This window comes from Spodoptera frugiperda, chromosome 13 (genome assembly GCF_023101765.2).
Source record: "Spodoptera frugiperda isolate SF20-4 chromosome 13, AGI-APGP_CSIRO_Sfru_2.0, whole genome shotgun sequence".
Lineage (NCBI taxonomy): Eukaryota > Metazoa > Arthropoda > Insecta > Lepidoptera > Noctuidae > Spodoptera > Spodoptera frugiperda.
In genome coordinates, this window is record NC_064224.1 from 4332013 (window position 1) to 4350841 (window position 18829).

Here is an 18829-nt window from a genome sequence, read left to right on the forward strand (position 1 = left end):
GTAAATAGAACGTCATTTGGTACAGAAAAGGAAATTAATATTTGAGAATGATTGGTGTAACTTTTTTTTTTAACTATAAGTAAGTTATATGATATTATATCATGTACAGTTGTAATTTAATTTCAGATATAAAAATATAATTTTATTAAGATAAGATTATTGTGTATCATTTCAATCTGTCGTTTGTATCTGCACTGATGGAATAAAAAACAATGTAAATATTTTAGTTCCGAGAAAATAGTTCAAAGTTTAATTGACATCTAACTAATTAATTCATAAGTAACTATGTTGACGGTCAACTGCTTGTCCATACCAGAATAACCAGTAGGCCGGTTCACACCAGATTAATAAATTATAACTTACATTTTTTGAATATTATGTTGATAGGCACGTGATTTAATGAAGGATTTCATTTTGTAAATAATAATAATAATAAGTTAGATGACTAATTTTTATTTTAATGTCCGTCTTGTAGATAGTTTAAAATATTAGACAAGTATTTTTTATTTTCTTATGGAAACAAATACTTTCGAAGATATGTTGTAGGTATATCCATTTGAAATATCGCATGACGTCACTTTTGAGTACGTTTCATACTGAATAGTGACGTAGATAGCTCCCACTCCTAAACTTTGATTCGTTTTATCCATTTAGTATTGTTTTCTTATATGACAAAATAAAATTCAGAAAATAATAGAATTCAGAAAGTCGAGATTAACGGGAAAATTTCTGCCGGGTCTGTTGTTAGGATGGGTGTTCTGCAGGGGTCAATTCTCGGTCCGTTTTTATTTCTTATTTATATTAATAACTTACCTTACCTTGTAAAGGATAACCATGAGATAGTACTGTTTGCTGATGATACCTCTCTATTATTTAAACTCAAACGTGAACAATTAGCCAGTGATCATGTAAATAGTGCTCTCTCAAAAATAGTACACTGGTTTAGTGCAAATAGTTTGTTACTAAATGAATCAAAGACTAAATGCATTAAATTCACAACACCAAATGTTAGACATGTCAAAACCAGCGTGCTAATCCAGGGCGAGGAATTGGACCCTGTAGATACAGCTATCTTTTTAGGTATAACCCTAGACGCTAAGCTACAGTGTTCAAAGTTTAAACTTAAGTAAATTTAAAAACGTTATTAAAGAAAAACTTTGTAACTCCAAAGCTTTTTATAAAATAAAAGACTATTTGGAGGATAATCAGGCTTGGGAATGAACTGCTATAATGTTCACACAGGTCTTGCTGACATGTTTGTAACATATAGTTAACATAACGTCAATGTCAAACGAGCGTGTTTGTTGAGGTTATTTTTATGAAAGTAAAATTTCAAAATATTTAATAGTTATTGAAATCAATTTGTGAATTGCGTTACGGGATTCGTACCTAGAAGGCGTATTTCTTATTTTGTGCTAATTAGCTGACGTCGGTATTGTGTTCGTTGCGCCCGGTGACCTTGGGGCTTGATCGACGAGTACATTACTATGAGTAATCTCGTAACTCATATTACAAACGATGGCGGATAATAATAAACAAATAAGTAGTGAAAGTATATGCCTTACCAACGGATCGAGCTACAATTCACTTAGTGAGAATGATATTAACGAAATTATAGAACAATATCATGAAGAGGAGGAGATGAACTTTGAGATGAGTAACGATACAAAATCCGGGAAGCGAGTTAGATCCGATACAGAAGAAGAGACTGATACAGAATGGCGAGTACAAAGAAAGGGAAAGAAGATGAAAGAACAAGATAAAATTGAATTGTATATTTCATGGAATGAACAGTTACCTAAACAATTCGCGTTAGCGAAACTCTTTAAACAGGAAGACATAAAAGATATTATAAAAGTTAAGTATATAAACCAGTTCAAGGTACGAGTTGAATTTAGTAATGAGTTGAGCGCAATAAAGTTTGAGCAGTGTAAAACTTTTATTGAAAAAGGATGGAGAATTCATAGGGCTATGGAGAAAAGTTACTCATACGGAGTAATAAAAGATGTCGATATGGATATTTCTGAAGCCGAAATACTAAAAAGTATTACTTGTCCGAATGACATACAGTTGGTGTCAGCTCTTCGACTTAACAGACGTAATAGAATCAAGGATTCGGATGAGCGATGGTTACAGAGCGAAGCTGTTCGACTTTGTTTTAAAGGAACGAATATTCCCGCTTACATTTACGTCGATGAACTAAGAATAAAGGTGGATCCTTACATATTCCCAGTTACACAATGTACAAGATGTTGGAAATTCGGACACTCAGTAAAAACATGTTCGTCGAAAATAGTTTGTCCGAAATGTGGCGATAATCATGAGAATTGTGTTACTGAAAATTTTAAATGTGTAAATTGCAAAGGAAAGCATATGGCTATGACGAAAATATGCCCTGGTTTCTTGAAGGAAAAGAGGATCAGAGAACTTATGGCTGAATTTAATTGTACTTATCGAAGAGCCCTTACAATGTACGTGCCTCCTGTCAGACCGACCATGTCAGTCATGAAAGAAAAGGAACCAGATGATGTAGACATTCAAACCGTATCAAATACTCAGCAAAATTTTCAACCTGATTACCGCAGTACACTATCATTTGCGGATGTTGTTAAATCTAAAGCAACTGTTGAAATTCATAAAGAAGAATCTCCAAAATACATAGCCAAAAGTTCTAAAAAGCCGGTTAAATCAGAGATACCAGAATTTAATTTTCAAGCGGAGTCTCCTGTAAATAATCAAAAACCCGTCAACCAAGAAGATACAACTAAAGAAGAAAAACATAGAGAAATACATTTTCATGAATTATTGTTTAGACTAAAGGAGATTTTATTTTTAAAAAGTGATTCATATCAAACTAAGTTTTTTAGGATGATTAAATGTTGTGTTGAATGGGTAATTTTAGTTGTTGCAGATAACATTGCAGACTGGCCTATAGTTAAAAATCTTTTTGAATTTGTTAATGGCTAAAAGTCATCAAAAGTTAAAGATCAATATTATCCAATGGAATTGTCAAAGTTTAAGGCCTAAAGTGTTGCTATTTGAAAATCTATTGTTACAAGAAAAGATCCACATTGCTGTGTTAAGTGAAACATGGTTAGAACCGGAGAGTTTGCTTAAGGTAAGTGGTTACAATGTATTTCGTAAAGATAGGGATGATGGTTATGGAGGCGTAGCTATACTCACTCATATGTCAATAAAAGCCCAGTTACAAAGTCTTCAAATTAGAAACTCAGGGATAGAAATTATTAGTGTCAAATTATTTAACTGTCAAGATATCACCAATGTAGTTTCAGTTTATTGTCCTCCGTCAGTGTCTACCAGTCAGAATGACTGGGATGAAATATTCTCTATTATGCCTAAGAACACATTAGTATTGGGTGATTTCAACGGACATCATAGAAACTGGTCGTCTAAATCGGATAGTAGGGGTAATCAGATTTTCGACGCTTTAATAGACCACCCATTTATTATTCTGAACAACGGAGCACCTACCCGCGTGAAATTAGTTAATAGTGTACTCCAACAATCTTCTCCAGATTTATCATTAGCATCTTCTGACATAGCATTACAATTTGATTGGACCTCCTTCAATGAAACGTTAGGCAGCGACCATAATGTGATTAAAATGTCTTCCTATATTGAATGCTTAGCGAAAAGTACGTTACGTAGAAATTTCAAAAACGCGGACTGGGATGCGTATAAATACATACTATTAAATCTTTTTAATGAATTTAAATATTCGGAAAGTTTACAACTTAGTTATGATCTTTTCATTGAGAATATTAATATGGCAGCAGACATATGTATCCCTTTTATCAAAATTTGCGAAAACCCGAACTCAACCTTTTCTCCCAAACCGTACTGGAATGCAAACTTGTCGAAATGTGTAGCTGAACGCCGGTTAGCTTTATCAAACTTTAGGAGGAACCCAACTCCGCGGAATCTTGAAGTATTGCAACGAAATATTAGTATCTCACAAAAATTAATTCGTAATGCTAAAAACAAAGCGTGGCAATCCTTTTGTTCCGCTTTAGATGAAGCAACTTCTCCAAATGTAGTTTGGTCAAAAATGAAATGGTTGAAAGGATACAAATCACGAAAAGAATATGTAGATACAAATAAAGTCAATCAGTTGCTTCATAGTTTAGCGCCGGATTTTGTAAATCCATTAGATCCGTCTTTTTATTCTCGGAATCCTACATTAGATGTTATTATTACAAAACAGGAACTAGATAAAGCCATTAGATCTAAAGATACTTCACCAGGTCATGATAATATTTCATACTCAATGATTAAAAATCTTCCAGATAATGGAAAACAAATATTACTCTATTTTTATAATCAAATCTATTTGACAGGTTTTGTGCCTAAACAATGGCGTGATGTTACGGTGGTGCCAATACCAAAACCCGGCCGCAATCCCAACAGTCTTTCTTCGTTGCGACCAATCTCGATGATCTCTTGCATCTGTAAAGTTTTTCATACCATTCTAATGAGAAGGTTAGAGTGGTTTATTGAAAAACACAGCATTTTATCTGATGACACAACCGGTTTTAGAAGGTGTCGCTCAACAATAGATAATTTAAGCAAACTATTATTAAAAATACAAATAGGTTTTGCAAGAAAACAGTCAACGATTGGATGTTTTATAGACATTAAGGACGCATATAATAACATCGACATTACCTCCCTGTTACAAATAATGGATCGACTAGGCGTAGGAGATAAAATGTGTAGATATATTTGGAACTATTTAAAAGAAAGAAATCTTAAGATTAATGTAAACAATGTGTTGTTGGGCCGTAGGGCGGGTCGGGGATTGGCACAGGGTGACCCACTGTCGCCTCTATTGTTTAATATTGCCACATTTTCTTTGTGCAAGGATATAAGTCTCGTAAATATATCACAATATGCTGATGATTTTGTTTTGTATATCACTGGCAGTAATATTTCAGAAACAGCTTGTAATTTACAATTAGCCTTAGATCAGTTTACAAATATACTTTCAGGTCTAGGATTAGAAATTTCTACGTCAAAAAGTAATATTTGCATTTTTAGAAGGGGTTTTAGGAAAGAATTAGCAGAAATTAAAGTTAAAAATATGTTATTGCCAGTGGTAGACAATATAAAATACTTAGGCCTGTGGCTTGACCGATCTCTAAGATGGTCTAGACACATTAATGAAATTAAAGATAAAATTTTGAAACATGTTAATATTTTCAAATTTCTTGTTGGTTCTAATTGGGGAGTACATCCGGTGCATTTAAGACGCTTATATATATCTCTAATACGAAGTAGGATAGATTACGCTAGTTTCCTTTATGACGATGCTAGTGATACACATTTAAGTAAATTGATTAAAGTGCAAAACGTAATCATGAGACTTATCGGTGGTTTCGTTAAAACCACTCCTATACATATCATGGAAAATGAACTTTATCTTCAACCATTGCACATCCGTAGGTATTATTTAGCAGGAAAGTATTGGCTTAAATCAAAATCTTACACCCGTGATGCAGTCATTTCTTTGTTAGATAATTTGAGTGATATTATTAATGATAATAATTCATATTGGTATCGGAAGAAAAAACCTTTGTTGATAACTGTTCATCAATTCCTTAAGACAAAGGCGATTTATGTAAGTCCAAAATTAGAAATGTTTTCTTTAAACACTTGGGTCAGCAATGTGGATTTATCTAATATTATTAGACTAAAGATTGAATCTGTAGACAAATCAAAAAGATGTTATAATTCCTATAATCTTCATCGAATGTGTACGCAGTATATTAATCAAAATTATATTAATTATGGTATGATCTTTACTGATGGTTCAAAAGATGGAAGTGGAGTAGGAGCAGCGTTCTTTGATCCGCATTCGAATACCCACATTAAGTTAAAAATAAAATGTAACATTAATATTATGTACGCTGAACTTATTGCAATAGCAGAAGCTTTGTCATATATTAACTCCCTTGAAAGCGGTAATTACGTCGTGTTCACGGATTCGAAGAGCGCACTCCAACATCTAGCTCGATGTACCTCGAACTTTCGAGGTGCACCGATAGCCTACACGATTCTTCAATCTTTGTGTGAACTTGTGGATAGGAATAAAAATATTGTTCTCCAGTGGATACCAGCTCATATTGGCTTGATTGAAAATGAGAGAGTTGACCAGTTAGCGAAGGAAGCTATAGCAGATGGTATTGATGTGGATTGTTTACCATATTTCTCCGATCTGTTATATATTATTAAAAACCAGTGTGTAAAATTGTGGACCGAATACTTCGACCAAAGATCGTTAAGTAAAGGGATCTGGTACAAAACGATCCAACCAAACATCCACCGCTTTCCGTGGATAGATCAAGCCAATATGAGCAGATATGAAATAGTCACAGCTTTAAGGCTTCGCTCAGGACATATTCCGACCAATGGTTTTGCATATCTAATGGGCAAAGTCGAGTCGCCTGACTGTGCAGTGTGTAATATAGTGGAAGATGTGCACCATATTCTGTCGGAATGTGTTCGGGGCGAAGTCGAAAGAAAGCAAATTTTTCCTAAATTAAATTATAATGTTGGCAAATTTAATAGTGTTTTGTCTGTACCTTTATCAGACATAGCTAAAAAAGTATATCTACTAGTTAAAAATATTTTGATTAATAGAAATTAAGTTATATATTTTGTTAAAGTTCCTATGAGGGTGACATAATCATTGTGTGATTAAACCCTCCAACTTATGTATTTAATAAAGATAAAAAAAAAAAACATATAGTTAAATTTTTTATACAATTTGACATTAACATAACTTGACATTGTTTTATATATTTTTTTCCTTTTATATTTTTATATTTCCTTTTAAAATTGTTAGTTTGAGGACCGTGTGAGACTTTTGCTAGTCATTTTATTTTTAGTAAATTATATTCTGACAGTTTGAGCATTTGTGTGGCCTACCCAAATGTTCTTTTGGTTGGTATTGTTCGTCGGATCATTCAGCAACAGCCGTCAGCTGAGCTGATTGTAAACTGACACATGCGTGCTGCCATCTGAACAGGTCCGCTCAAACTGCTGTGGTTCTTTCCTCAAAAGACCACTACAGAATCAACTTGCACGGTTCTCCGACGTCTTTAATTGATTTTGTCTGGACTTTAAAAGAGAAGGAAATGCCGGCCTCATCTAGTTATTTAAGAGATTGACGTATAGAAGTGTTATTTTATAACCTATTTGCAAAAATAAATATCATTTATCAAAAAAATACGTGTCTAATATTTTTTCATGACCTAACGGACGGATTAATTAGATCTTTAGTTTTCATACGTCGCCATCATCCCTATTAGATTATCATATATGTTGACCTCTTATAATGGTAATGGCCGCCCCCCATTGGGCGCTATCTCGCCTGGTGGTAAGCGATAATGCAGCCTACGATAAAACACACCTGCGTATAAGCAATGTGTTCAGTCGGAGATTGAAGAGAACTAAGTTATGTTGATCGGGGAACAGACTCAAAGCAAAGAGTTCCACTACCTAGCTGTTCTAATAATAATACAACTTGAGGCAAAAGTTAGCCGATGATATCAAGATCTACCGATGCGATGGGCAAATTCCCGTACATACGTAATTAGTAAATCCCCTGAAATCTCGATAGTTATTTTTCTGTTTTGTTTTTTACGTTGCCCAACACTAGGATTTTCTCCTGTCTTTTTCTATTTTGTTTTTTACGTTGCCCCACACTAGAATTTTGCGTTTACAAATCCATTTTCCCATACACAATTTATGGATCACACAAAGAGTTGCCCCGTGCGGGGATCGTACCTACTACTCGTAGCATGGCAGACAGTTGCCCAGCCACCGCGTCAACCATGCAGTTAAAGTCCTATTACCTCAGGATGCTGATGTTAGAAGGTTGGATTAGGTGCCTGATACCAGGCTCTGTCAAAGGTATAATAGTCAATATATTTCATCTACCAACATTAAAATACTCGTAAAAATAATGTCACACGCTAGAATTTGCATCTGTGTCATAGGATTTACCCAGAACCTACGTGCTGTCTATTTTGTTTTAGTATCGTTTTACAGCCAGCTTAATAAACCAACTTGTTTTCAAAATTGTATTTATTAAATTTATTTTTACTATTATTTGACCTAAAGTTGTAATTTTTTTTCTTTACGGGTGTTGATCTCCGGATGTTGCACCTTCTGCCTAGAATTTTATTAGAAATATTAATAACAATGAATTTATTAATCTAAAATGTTACAATGTCTGTAAAAGACCGCAAAGTGTTAAAGCACTATAATAATTTTATGTCCACTTAGTTGCAATAAACGAGTTGACTTTGACTTATTATTGCACTAATAATACGATTAATATACATACATAAATAAATAAATAAATAAATAAATTGTTTATTTTACTCCATTTGTACAAATATTTTACAATAATTTGCTTACTTCTAAATAAAATGCTAATGTGTAAATTGCCTGAACTAGGTAAAACCTGTGCTTCAGGCATAAAAATGCTTATTAATATATAGTAATGGTCAGCAACAAATTAACAACTACGTAATAGCTATCAAAAAAACTAAAAACTAGGACAAAGTTAAAAATATACATAAAGTTGTTATAAGTATAATATTGCTTACATCGATATTTTATTTATATCTCTAGGTAATTTTATTTACATACAGTCAGCAGTTCTTCGGTCTGGTCATAAGACAAGCCTTGCAAATATTTCGAGACCTTATTTTTACACATAAAAGAATTCAAATTATAAATATTTAGTATTCTATTTAATCTATTGTACAACAAGGGCCCTAAAAACATGAAGAATTTATTTGAAAATGCATATATAGAGGTAGTGGTTGAGCTGCAGACTATATCGTTCCGTCTTTTGTTAATTATGTCAGCGTTGTAAGTAAGTGTAGCATGCTGTTTTAGTACAATGTGCAGAATGTAAATTTGACGAACAGTCAACACTTCGCAGGATCTAAATAGCTCGTTGGTAGGAAAAAGGAAAGGCAGAGAATTTGCTACTTTTAGCACGGCTCTTTGTGCTCGTTCAAGGGAGAGAATAATTGTTTTTGATGCTCCGCCCCATGAGGTGATACAATATTGAAGGATTGATTGACATAGAGCAAAATAAACTTGCTTGACTAATTTAGTGTCTGCAATGGAGCGCAATTGCTTGAAAACAAACATTAGTTTACGAACTCTAGTAACCAAACTGTCAATATGTTGCCTGAAGGAGAGAGTGTTATCAACAAAAACCCCAAGATACTTGAGATATTTTGTTTCCAGGATCGTAGGACAGGTACATGAAGTGACTGACGGATCGTTACATTGGTGTGCATATAAGCGAGGATTATTAGTATTGTTTTTAACATTGCGCATGTTGAACTGAATATATTTTGTTTTGTCTGTATTCAGTGTTAGTAAATTACAACGAAGCCAGTTTAGAACAATGTTAAAACCAGCTTGTGCAACATCGTATAACTCTGAAATGGTTTTTGCAGTGAAAATAAGCGCAGTGTCATCGGCGTACGATATTATTTTGCAATTTCCTACATTCAAATTACATAGATCGTTAATATAAATGAGGAACAATGATGGACCTAGTATACTGCCTTGTGGAACTCCAAAACTTAGTGTTTTTTTGTCGTTACTAGTTATATCATCTATTCGAACACATTGGGATCTATTGGATAAATAATCTTCAAAGAGTTTCAGCTGTGTACCTCTTATGCCTAAAGCCTCTAGTTTATTTAAAAGCAAAGGAACAGATACGGTATCAAAAGCTTTTGCTAAGTCTAGGAAGATAGTCAGGACTTGGTTTCCATCGCCAAGTTCTTGTGCAACGTGATCTGTTAGTTTTTGAACCGCATCTGCTGTGGACAATTTGCTTCTAAACCCGAATTGTGAAGAAGACAGTAAGTTGTTCGTTTCTAAATAACTGACTAGTCTTTTGTTTATTATTTTTTCTAAGATTTTGGACAAAGAAGGCAGTATAGATATTGGTCTATAATTATTCACTACATCTCTAGATCCAGATTTAAAAATAGGGATGATCACTGCTTTTTTTAAGCATTTAGGAAAAATTCCTTCACTGAGGCACCTCTGAAATATATATGTTAACGGTCGGACTAAAATGTGCTTAAAACGCTTAAGGATTTTATTATTAATATTATCCCAGCCGGCCGCACTATCATCTTTTAGTGCTGAGATAATTTGTTCTATTTCACTTTCGTCGGTATCCAAAAGTGCTAAAGATTTAGAACATCTCTTAAGAGAAGTCTGATAGTGCGCGGGAGACTGATAAGACGATTGTGTCAGAAGTGGTTCAGCGAGGGATTTCCCCACATTAACGAAGTAGTTATTTACATTATTAGCTGATGATAGGGGTGATGGGTTAGTGAGCAGTAAACTTGAAATGGATTCTCGTTGTTTTGAACTGTAAGTCAAGTTTTTAATGTGTTTCCATATCTGTTTACTGTTATTGCCTGCTTTCTGCAATTCGCTTTTATCGTAATCAATTTTAAGTTTTTTCAAGAGATTGTTGCAATAATTTCTGTACCTCTTATATATTACAAGAAGCATTATATTATCAGGGAATCGTTTGGTTTTCTGATGTAATTTGTCTCTGTGCCTTATACATCGGACAAGGCCCGGAGTAATCCACGGTTTAATATTATAATGCTTCCGATTTAATGTTATAACGTTCGTATTATGTAATATTGCTTGCTGGACATTTTTAATTAAATACGATAAAGACAAATTAGCGTCATTGGAATTGTAAACTGGGCTGAAATCAATGTTATGCAGGTCATGTTCTAGTTTGTGCATATTTAGTTTGGACTTTGTCAGGGGACGATTTTGCTTAGGCAGCGTTAAGTTGATTGTTAGTAGGACGGCTTTATGATCGGTAATTGATGAATTAGTTACTAGGGTAATATATGGTAGGCTAGTTTTTATCATCATGTGATCGAGACACGAGCCACTCTGATGAGTTGGTAGTATATGACCGGTGAAAAGCCCATGGTATGAACACAAATTAAGGTAGTTTTGGATTCCTACATCGCAGTTTTCAGCAGTGATGTTTATGTTAATGTCACCTGTTAGTATGATATGTTTAAAAGCGGAAAGATTATGACAGGTCTGGTTTAAGAAATGTTGAAAGGATTCCAAATTACTAAATGATGGGGATCTATAGATAGCTATTATTGCTATATTTGATCCTATTTTTATTATCAGGCAGTTACAGTCTTGTTGATTCTGTTCTTCGACTGTGGCTATAAGCGATTGTTTTGCGTAAACCACGACTCCATCATTTTGATTCTGGTTAGTTGTGCTGTGGAACATGTTGTATCCCGTCATAGTAGGGATGTTGTCTAGTCGTTTTGGTAACCAGCATTCGGTTAGTATTATGATATCGCAAGCTATGTCTAGTCTATGAAGAAAAATGCTAAAACTGTCAAAGTTCCTGCAAATACTACGTATATTTTGTGTTAGTACTATAAATGGATTATGGTATCCGGATATGGTATCCGGACATAGATTAGATGTAGATGGTATTTATTTAACCTTGGTTTTTATAAGTATATTATGCCAATAAGGTAACTATTTGCATTAAATTGTAAAGCTATGTTACAAAGTAATAGGTTTTATATTATTATTTTTATGAATTATTTTTTTTCTTTGTCCGACTGTTAATGATGATGATGAGATTATTTTTTTAATGAGTATCTTAATACATTATTTTTTAATTGATCAGAATCTGTCTAAGAAACTAATTAAAAAATTTATCTCATCGATTCTCGTTTCTCAAATCGATCTCTCAGTTCGTTGCGTCTTCGCAATTAGGTATATTCGCAATCATATTGGCATTCGCAAATGTCTAAAATATTACATTCACTACCTAAGTGTTGCTATCGTCCATCCGTCTCTGAAGTGTCCAGTGGTTCAGTCCATAGGTCATTCGCCTCAAACGTTGATTTTTTAATTAAATGTGTTTATATTTTTCCTAATTACCTACTATTAGCCGTAATATGAAGGTTTAAGAGAAATCGATGTTTTGTTAAAGTTTTATTTGTTATTTTGTACCCGAAGCGCATACGGATTATGCACAAGTGTACACAGACCTACCTTCTTATATATTACATACTAGCTTCCGCCCGCGACTCCGTCCGCGCGGATGTCGGTCTTCGCGTGAAAGTTTTATTTCTCCATTTTGAGTAACTCTGACAATGACATCTTATAAATATCTATTGGACCCAAATACGGCGAGGCCCATAATAATTAAGATTTTTTTCTGCGTATTTTTTCAGGATAAAAAGTATCCTATTTTATGCCCAGGATAATAAGGCATAATTATACCAAGTTTCATCGAAATCGAACCGTTAGTTTTCACGTGATGGCTGAACATACAGACAGACAGACAGACAGACAATATTTTTTTTAATCACATATTTGGGTTTGGTATTAATCCAGTAACACCCCCTGCTATTTATTTTTTCAATATTTTCAATGTACAGAATTGACCCTTCTACAGATTTATTATATGTATAGATATCTACTTAACATTAGTGTTATCGGTGCGCGCAAAAAGGTGTTGGGGCACTTTCTGGTTAAACTAGATATTGTTTTTATCTATATAATACTCTTTTTGCAATGAAAATTCAAGTCGAAGAAGGGTAATATAATTTTATGCTATTTTACATTATAGTATATTTATTTATTTTATATCTATAAGGTGTTCTAAGATTATCTTCTACGACTTTAAATGGGAGGTAGTTTTGTGGTTTATAAGGCACCCAACAATACCAGGAATAACAAAAATATAAAAGTCTAAACCGCTATCTCGTACTGGCTACATTTTATTGTAAAAAAAAAACATGAAGATAAAAACCTAGTCTGTGCTAGTGCGTAACAGTTTTCGAAAAAATTCAATGACTCAATAATACTTTGCATAATTATGAAGATTTAGGATGACGCATTATGCAAATTCAATGAAATTGCAAAGGAGAAGGGGACTTCTCCATACATTCCTGGGCCCAGGTGTTAACTGAATCAAACTAGCCTTATTTGTAAGAGTATATAATAACAAGGCCTCACTGAAAATTTGGCGAAATTTGGCTATCCAGGAATCAAGTTATATGTATCTAATGTAGTAAAAGTGAGGTTATATTATAACATTGCAGTATTTCTATGTTTTTTACGAAATACTTTTGAATAGTTTTGGTTGTGTTATGGTTTTAAGCAAGGAGCGTGTGTGACGCAATGATATTATATATAATCTGAGGATATATATATACATATTATATATTATCTGAATCTGAATATTATTTCTTTAGAATAAGTATGACGTCTCTATTAGTAAAACCTCATTGGTGCGACGTGTCGAATATCTGACACGTTTGGCTCTCCCGGACCCTGAACAGTCGCTACAGTTAAAGACAAGTTTTTACATTCTCAATATCCTGCACTTAGAAGCAGTACTAACCTTTTAAAAACTAAAAAAGGGACAGGAGGATATATAAATAAAACACCAATATTAGTATAAAATATGTATTATTCATTTTCAATAATTAGGAGAATGTCATCTAAGAATTGGGTAGGGGGTCGGGGTACGTATATTTTCTTGGTATCTTTCCCAACTGAGATACCATATTATTATACAGGCTGAGATGCACGCCACTGACAAATAGCTGATAAAATCGCCACATCTTCCAAGACTCTTTTACCAATAGAGTTACTGCGACCAGTCGCAATCGTACAATTTACACAGCGATCCATGTCGTCAATATCCGATTAAACAGTTGTCCAAAATAGAGAGTCAGGTAATTTAGAGATGCAAGATCCGTCAAAAGTCCTTTATAAAGCCGAGGTCGTGGGGTTAAACAATAAAACATGGAAAATACGTGCGCACTCAGAACGAAACACAATGAACGAGTGTCATCTGTCAATCGGTGACTGACTGATATCAGACAGGAGTGTTGTAAGAAGTTTAAATCACAGAGTACGTTATACATAAATGATTAAATAATCATAAATGTTTGATAACTTAATTTAAGTTTTCTCGCTTCCCAGATAGAAACAAGGTACCATATTTTGTGATTTCGCTTAGAAAAAAATGACGGTTTTTTTAATGTACATTTCAACTAGTTAACTGCTGGGCCCAAAAGTCCCCTTCTCCTTTTGGTATTGGTGCGGTATTGGCTTCTGATATTTAAAAATTTTGCAAAACTAATATCATTTTTTTTTTTAGTGGATTCTTTAATCTATAGTAGCGTTTTCGATTCCGACACGGAACAACTCTTTGTGTGATCCACGAATTGTTGTTTCTGGTGGTGTCATACTTATGTGTGTGATTTTATGCTTGTAAATACACACACGTCACACAAGAAAGTCGTAGTATGGGCAAAGTTAAAAATAAAAATACTTTAAAGCCTATTTATTAGCAGGTGTACAAAAATCTACCGCGTAATTTTAAGAGCTTGACAAAATATGTGTTTTTAAACATACCATGCACATTCACTATGAAAATAAGTCTCCCATACTATGTATATCACCATAAACATAGGTCTCCCCCAATGAGTTCCAAATAGGCAGGTTGGAAGCGACCTGAAACCATTGGTCCATCCATCAACGCACTCAGTCAGGTCATTGACGTGATTAAGGTTGCTGAGAGTCGCTAATTGTAGGTCACTTGAAACTTGGTAAATCTTGAAGTCTGAGACTTCTTTATAATTGACTGCACGGTTGACGCGGTGGCAGGGTTACCGACTGCCCCGCAACGTGTAGTGGGTTCCCACAGAGAGCAACTCTTTGTGTGATCCTCACATTGTTATGGGTGGGTCGGGTCTGGGTGTCGTGTGAATATGAACTTGTGTGTTTCTAAACGCACCCACGATACAGGAGAAAATCCACACAATGGAGCAAAATAATTTTATTAGTTAAAAAATATTAAAACACGTGTTGAATTAATGTATGAACAAATTAAATCTTTCATAATTCGAAAGAGGCATGCTTGTTGAAGGTCATTGGGCCTATCGTAGCAAGTGAAGCACGTTTTTTAATTAAAATCGAGGCATAAGTAGGTATTTATGTATTCAAGAACAAGATTTATGATTCATATTATGATTTTCCTTGAAACCATTAAGTAAAATAAAAACATTTAGCTAAGAGGTAGCTACTATTACGTTGGTGATATATCATCAATACGAAACAGGATTATTTTTTTTGCTATTGCGCCTATGTTTATTGGATGTATGGCAGACATTTTGTTATCGATAGCAATGATCTCACGTTATAAATCTCAGTCAATTAAGTATTAGTATATCCTTTAACAAATATTGTTCGAAATCATGGTTAGATTATGCATACATAATAATACAATTATTCTACTATGCAGTACTTCTGGACACAGCGCATATTGTCCGGAAATTCCTCTCTCTTGAGCCGCGGGAGCTTGGATTTATCCCGTTATTGGTGGGCTACTTCTTTTTATATTTTTAAATGTTTTATTTTAATTTAATATTAAAAAATGTAATAAACAAATGTAATAAATAAATAAATGATCATTCTACTAAAATTACATATTTTATAAGTAAAACGTCATAAATTTTTTTAGGTAGTAGGTAGGCAGAGGTGCACATTATGGCACGTAAAGAGTGACACTATACATATAGCTAATTATCCGTCCTAAGTATGCAAAGAAGAAAATAAAGAGTAGTACAGAAACAGTGGCTTTTATAATACTAAATTATGTATTTTTCAACCAAGCCATATTTTCTGGAACCATTTGATTGGTTCACTATCTAACCAATGGTTTTGGTCTACGGACGGCGAGCAAGGGTAGCTTGCCGCCCGACCAGAAACAGACCCGTGCGTACGGCGCGTCGCGTTCTTCGCGCGCCTTAAAGAGATGGTGCCGAGTAGGGCTAATACCTGATCCGGAACTGAAGATTACCTAGCGGGTTCAAAAAGCAGGAGTAGGAACGGGATAGTTTTTAGTCAGTAAGAGTCTGACACTCCCTCTCGCCTCGCCCAAGGCGGGAGAAGTCATTGGATGATTTTAACTCAAATAGCAATGACGCAGTACAGTGAAAAGCACCTTCATTTACAATCGCAGATCGTTGATTTTAGTTCTATAATTAATAGAAATTATGTAGGCGTCTAGCTTGTTTGGTTATTAGGTTCACTCAAAATATTTTATTTAAAAATGTATATGTATTATCCAATACTGAATGAGTGATTGACTGGCTAACAGACAACGTAAGGCCGAAACTACTGGACTTAGAAAGCTAAAACTTAGCATATATGTTTCTTGATGAGAGTAGGGGTAGTACTAAGAGAAGATTTTCTTAAATTCCTATTTTTGACTAAGATGTCAATGGCAGAAGCTGGTATAATAATACTTTTTGAAGTATAAGTATATAAGAAAGCTAAGATTTTTTTTAAACAAAAACTAGGTACTGGAGGCGTTGTGTATTTCAGATTTGTGGCGATACATGAAAAATATTGTGGATTCGGTTTTAAAAAACAAACAGCTTGTTCAATTACTGTTGGGGCCTCATATTCTTTACAGTAAGTAATACCAGGCAACTAAATATTTTGTAAAAAGTCCTATTACTAAAAATTGTTTGGTTAGTTTCATTGTTTTTCCACTGATCTCAAAAATATAGGTGCCAAATTAAATTGTTTGCAGACATACCTACATTCGAAACATTTGCAAAAAATAGCTTACTGTAACTAGAGAGTATTTAAATTTCCTTTCACCTACACCTTAACATGTGCTTAACTAGTGTTTGTTGCTAAAGTGCCCAAAGTAGGCGCAATTGTTATAGCTCAAGAATACACGATGCGTGTCGATGATGTGTTAAGACAACTGAACAAATATTGTTTTATTACAGTTACAAGCGACCCAGAAGAAGTCAGGATTATTGCTAACACATGTTTGGACAAGCCATATTTTTACAATTTCTTAGTTGATGGAATAGGAAATGGACTGATAACAACAGATGGTATAATGAAACTTAATGAATTCGAATTATGTTCAGTCCTATTTGTAAGAAAGATAAATCTACTAATGTGTGATATTTTAGGGGCAATGTGGAAGATACATCGTAAACTTATTAATCCAGCATTCAGTCAATTAGTACTAAACACATTTTCTTCATTCACAGTACTAAACGCCCGAAATGAACGCGCAAGCTCGAAACCTAATCTCACAATTAACTGTCATGGCGGGTAAAGGACCAGTTGATGTCAAAGAATGTTTAAATAAATATATTCTAAGAACAGTTTGTCGTAAGTATTTTAAGCTGTATGAGAAGGAAGGAATTCAATATACATTACTGTAGTGTAATAAGTAAGAGAGAATTGGGACGGCAATGAAAGGGAAGCATTTCAGTGGGGCTGCTACTTTCTTCACTGCGAAATAAGACACTAGGAGAAGAAAAAATGCAGTGCGCAAATAACCAGGGATAGAACTTACTAATGCAACTAGAAGGTCTGATGACGGCCCTTTAGATGAACTGAAAGAAAGTCAGAAAGAAGATGGGGATGAAATAATAATATTAGTTAAGGTTTAGTCAGACAGTTTCCAGGAACATCACTAGGACTTGACGCTAAAGATCAAGACATGATTGACCGCGAATATGCAAGAACTATCGACGAATATGCGAAAATAATATGTAGTCGATGTTATAATGTGGGATTACATCCGTCATTGATATACAATTGGACTACATTGAGAAGTAAAGAATTAAAAGTAGTCGAAGATATCAAGAATATTATAAATCCTATAAGCGTGTATAGTATCTAACCCATTGTAAAGTCTGAAAACCTATACATGAGTCACTTATGGCTTTTTTCTAAAGGGGGGAAAATCATCCAATAACTTATCTTGCCTTGGGTGAGGTGAGAGGGACTGTCAGACTCTTACTGACTAAAAAACACCCTGATCCTTTTCCTACTTTATGTCTTAGCCCCGGTAACGCGTTATGTTGCCCGCAGCTCTAGACGTTGTCCGCAGCTCCGATGATGTCTAGGTCTATAGGTATTCATTATTTTAATCTTCATCATCATCATCATCATCATCAGCCGAGAGACGTCCACTGCTGAACAAAGGCCTCCCCCTTGGTCCTCCACGTAGAACGACAAGCCGCCACCTGCATCCACTGGCTCCCCGCCACTCTGACGATGTCGTCGGTCCACCTAGTGGGAGGTCTGCCCACGCTGCGTCTTCCGGTCCGCGGTCGCCACTCAGTCACCTTCCTGGCCCAGCGGCCATCAGTCCTCCGAGCGACGTGGCCTGCCCATTGCCACTTCAGCCTGCATATTTTGAGAGCTATGTCTGTAACTCTTGTTCTTTGGCGAATTTCCATATTTCGGATTTTGTCGCGCAAAGATACTCCGAGCATAGCTCTCTCCATCGCGCGCTGGGCGACTCTGAGCCTTTCTAAAAGGCCAGCAGTTAGGGACCATGTCTCGGTACCGTACGTCATCACTGGCAACACACACTGGTTGTCCATTTTAATCTTAGCCATCTTTAACACTTTCCCATATTCTATTATTAACCTTATATTTATCATATTATATTATTAACCGTATGTTTTGTACTTTCCAGATAATTAAAAAACGTAGATTTGATTTAAGAGAAACCAACTTTACCGATAATGGCAATCATTCAGTGACAGGTTAGTTGAAAAATCTTCAACACAGCTTATGTTCAAGCTAAATTATAAAAAAGAAATCCAGATCAAAGCAAAGCATTCTCAAGAAAACAGCACAATTATACATTGATTGATCTTTGTTAATGTTTTATGAACAATAATAT

The 18829-nt window shown here is 34.6% G+C and overlaps 2 protein-coding genes and 1 long non-coding RNA gene across 4 annotated transcripts in view; 2 read left to right on the forward strand and 1 right to left on the reverse strand.

Moving 5' to 3' along the window:
• Positions 1 to 18829, forward strand: part of LOC118270857 (cytochrome P450 4C1-like) — a 61280-nt gene that overhangs the window by 40071 nt on the left and 2380 nt on the right. The gene's annotated exons all lie outside the window — the stretch shown is intronic.
• Positions 1 to 18829, reverse strand: part of LOC118270728 (cytochrome P450 4c3-like) — a 125903-nt gene that overhangs the window by 23916 nt on the left and 83158 nt on the right. The window lies entirely within an intron of this gene.
• Positions 15148 to 18191, forward strand: LOC118270858 (uncharacterized). Of its 2 annotated transcripts, XR_007705888.1 has the most exons (3): positions 15148 to 17012; positions 17094 to 17298; positions 17598 to 18191. It is a non-coding gene; the product is annotated as an uncharacterized LOC118270858 (long non-coding RNA). The 2 variants fall into 2 exon arrangements; XR_007705887.1 differs by having other exon boundaries at positions 15148 to 17298.